Raw genomic sequence first — 4055 nt, 5'->3', positions numbered from 1 at the left:
AGATATAGAGAGAGAGAGAGAGAGAGCCCAAATCTTTTCCTTAGAGTGAGGAAGGAGGGGAGCTAGCTAATGCTCCCAAGGGAGAAGGCTCTACTAGACAGAGGACAGGTGTGAATGTGGAGTCTTGCCCCATATCCTGACGGAAAACGGGCCACCAAGCCCTGTGCAGCCAGAGTCCCTACTCAGGTGCCTCAGGAAAGGCAGGGGAATCACCGCGGCCTCTGCTTGAGTTGCGTGTGCTTTACCGGGTCACCTCCAAGACCCAGCAGGTCTCCCAGGGAGCCGTGGTTACTAGGCGCGAGAGCGTCCATGGCAACCGCCAGCCACAAGGTTTCCCTCCGTTCCTCCCGCGCCCGCCGCCCGCCCCTCCTCCTACGGGCCAATCCGCTCCCGGAGAGCTGGCAGGCGCGGCCGTTGACTGGTCCGCGGGCGCTGACGTCACAAGTGGGGAAGGCGGGGCCAGGGCCGGACCAGTAGGGGGTCCCAGCCCTCAAGAGCCGTAGGTGGGGGGCTACCACCCTTCCGACTCAGCGCCCCTTCCCCACCCCTTGCCGCTGCGCGCTGACAGGTGAGTGGTCTCGTAGGCTCTTGCGTGCCGGCGGGACGACCTCTCCAGGGTCCCCTTCCCCAGGGAGGCCCCAACGTCTGACCTCAGAATTGGGGGTGAAGTGGAAACCCTGGAATTCCTCCTGCCTCTCTGCACTTCCCTATTCCCACGCCTCAAAATAGAAACCCTACAAACCCACTGGTTCCCAACCCCCTACCCCATGCCTTTGTAACTTACACTTCCGCTGGTCTGGAAGGATTGAGGAGTTATTTCTAAATACGGAGCCAGCGAAGGGGCGTCCGACCCCCAGACCCTGTGATCCTTGCTGTAATTTCTCAGTGCCCTGCAGTTCCATTGTCGCGCTGGGTCCTGCTTCATTAGTCGGGTTTCCAAGTGCCGCCGAGGGGAGGGCCCTGCCAACACCTGGCTGCTCGAAGAGGGTTCCTAAGGTTCCCAACAAGGCAGGTGTTTTCCCATGGCCTGTGGCCATGTCTGTTTGGTTCTGACCATGAAGCTCTTGTATTTTGACCGTTTAGACCAAACCCCTTTATGTTTCCTCCCTGGGTGCTTATAATGGTGCAGATAAGCAGTGTAGAAATGGGTAAAATTAGTCGTTTGGTCACTGTGGAAAAGGCAAGCAAACTGTTACACTAATAGGCAAAGTGTTTCGGGGTTTCTGATAATATTCTACTGTTTTTCTTTTTATTTATTTATGTTTAAATGTTTATTTTGAGAAAGAGACAGAGAGCCTTGGCAAAGGAGGGGCAGAGAGAGAGAGAGAGAGAGAGAGACTCCCAAGCAGGTTCCATGTTGTCAGCACAGAGCCCCACTTGGGGATTGATCCCACCAACCGGGAGATCATGACCTGAGCCGAAAGCAAGAGTCAGACTCTCAACTGACTAAGCCACCCAGTTTTCTTTTAAAATGAAATATTTTGCACAGTAAGTAGAGCATTCAAGCATTCATGCACCCATGCCTCACTTAACGCTAAGCACCTTGTAATTGTGGATGAGGACTCCCTCCTCTGTACCCCTGGGGGCTCCCCTCCCCTCTCTCCTTTCCCCACTGGTTTCCATGACTCCCAAATTCTGAGGTCAGACATTGGGGCCTCACTGGGGAAGGAGACGCTGTAAGGCTTGTTTCAGCAGATGTACCTAACAGAACTTAGTGTTTACTTACACTCTGTATATTTTTATACCCTTACTACTTAGGTATTTGTCCAAAAATGAACATATAGTGTAATTTTTAAAGTTTATATAATGGTGTCAGGCTTTATATGCTCCAGGACATGCATTTTAACTGTCGTGTGATTATGCTTTATGAACGTCCCATTGATGATGTATGCAACACTCCTGTGGATGGAGTTTTCAACTGTTTCCTTCTAAAAAGTTGTCAGACATGTATTCTTGTACATTCTGATTGTGCACACTCAACTTTCTCTAGGTATAGATCAAAAAATTGAGTTGCTGAATCATAGGGAATATGCTTTTTCTTTTCTTTTTTCTCTTTTTAATTTTTATTTATTTTGAGAGAGCGAGATGGGGAGTGAACAGGAGAAGGGAAGAGAGAGAGGGAGACAGAATCCCAAACAGGCTCCTCACTGTCAGCACACAGCTCGACGCGGGGCTTGAACTCATCAACCATGAGATTATGACCTGAGCTGAAATCAAGAGTTGGACCCTTAACTGTCTGAACCACGCACCCCCTGGGGAATGTGCTTTTTCAACTTTACTAGATATGTACCCCATAGCTCTCTAATGTATATTCATGTGTATGTCCACTCCCAGTGACAAGCATGGCTTGTTAAACATTTTTCTGGAAGAAAGAGATCATTGAATATTTCCCACATTCTCATTTAATAGATGCTTAAAGAGAAATTGCTTAAATGCTGAAATCTGCTATAATTTTTAAAAATTCTGCTGCTCATTAATGTGTTAGGGGCAGTGTTTTATTTCTGTTCCAGTTTGAAACTGTGAGTCATGATGAATATGACCAAGGGAGCCAAGGGGGACCGTACGTGATCATTTCAAGCCTATCTTGGTCACCGGTCTCTACTTGTCATGTCTTCTGCAGAAAATTGATCTGTAGATTTTTGTACCTTAAAATATTTATGATTTTAAAGTCTTGCCTAAATATGCTAATAAAATATGTTTATCCAACTCTAGGTCGTCCTTTGGATTGTAGGTGGAGCTTTCCAGTACTTAATCTTTGTGTGATTGATTATATTTTTAGTATGTTAATATTTATAGAAGACAATTATAGCATTTTTTCCCCAGTAGGTAAATAACTATTGACTACCCATTAAATATAGTCAAACACTGTATTTGACTTTATTTCTTAAATGTTTTTTGGTCATGCCTAAGAGTATAATAAAAAACAATTGCATAATTTAGGGTATGAAGTTTTCCATAGCTATTTTCAGTCATTTTTCCAAAGAATTTCTTCAGTTTACTTGCAAATATGAGACATTTATAGCATCAGTTAATGATCTTAGTATGTGCTGCATGAGTCCTGTTAAGACGTGACTGAGTTAGAATTTAGAGATTTGAATGTTCTAAAAGGCACATCATCAAAGTAAGCTCTAGGCTTTTAAAAAACAGAGATACTATTCCGTCCTTAAAAGGTTGGTAGAATTCATCAACAAATCCATCTAGGCGTTCGTTGAATTTTCTTTGAGGGAAGATTTTAAACTATAGATAGAATTCCTTTAACTACCCTGGGGCTATTCAGGTGTTCAGTTTCTTCGTTAGTCAGTTTTGGTTATTTGTATCTTTTAAAGAGTATTGTCCATCTCATCTCTGTTGCCAAATTTCTTGCACAAGGTTGTTAGTAACATTGCTTTATTAATGGTCTAATGTTTGCGGGATGTATGCCAATATCGCCTTTTCATTCTTGATATTAGTAATTTTTCATCTAATTTTATCTTGATCAGTCTGATGAGAGGTTTATCAATTTTATTGTTAGAATTTCACTGCTTTTGTTTTTCCATTTGTCTGTTTTCTATTTCATTGATTTTCCTCTTATTATTTCTTTCCTCCTACTTTGGCTTTACCTTGCTACCATCCTCTCCACCCCACTATTAAGAATAAAATGGATTTTTCTTAAGCACTACTAACTGCTTGCTTTTCTTGAAGCTACTGTACAGTATTTAATACATAGTAGCAGAATATTTACTATTGAAGCTTGAAAAGATGTGAGTTCTTTGTGTGCAACCTTTCATTTATGCATGTGAGAGGGTTTTTTTTTTAATGTTTTTACATTGTAGTACTTGTTTTGCTTGTTGCGGGTGTTTGCTTATTTAATACATTCCATCAAGGACAGAAATTACATGCTGTTGTTTTTTTTTTTTTTCCCATAGGAAGTGTGTCTTGGGTTTTTCCCTTATTATTTTCTTTACTTTTTTTTTTCCTCTTCTTTTTTTGGTGGTGGGGGTGGTTATGTCTAAATGAAGTTGATTTTACAACACCAAAGACTTAATCATCCATTCCCTACATAAAAGGTAGCTACT

The 4055-nt window shown here is 42.9% G+C and overlaps 1 protein-coding gene across 1 annotated transcript in view; it reads left to right on the top strand.

Annotated features, from left to right (window-relative positions):
- Positions 1 to 468: 468 nt before the first annotated feature.
- Positions 469 to 4055, top strand: part of TEKT3 (tektin 3) — a 38557-nt gene continuing 34970 nt past the window's right edge. Inside the window, exon 1 of the mRNA XM_029927971.1 lies at positions 469 to 568. The gene's annotated coding sequence lies outside the window, so the exon portion shown is untranslated. The remainder of the gene's footprint in view (positions 569 to 4055) is intronic.

This window comes from Suricata suricatta, chromosome 17, assembly GCF_006229205.1.
Source record: "Suricata suricatta isolate VVHF042 chromosome 17, meerkat_22Aug2017_6uvM2_HiC, whole genome shotgun sequence".
NCBI classification, from domain to species: Eukaryota; Metazoa; Chordata; class Mammalia; order Carnivora; family Herpestidae; genus Suricata; species Suricata suricatta.
Note: the sequence above shows the minus strand (reverse complement) of the source record. Positions and strands in the feature narration are given on the sequence as shown.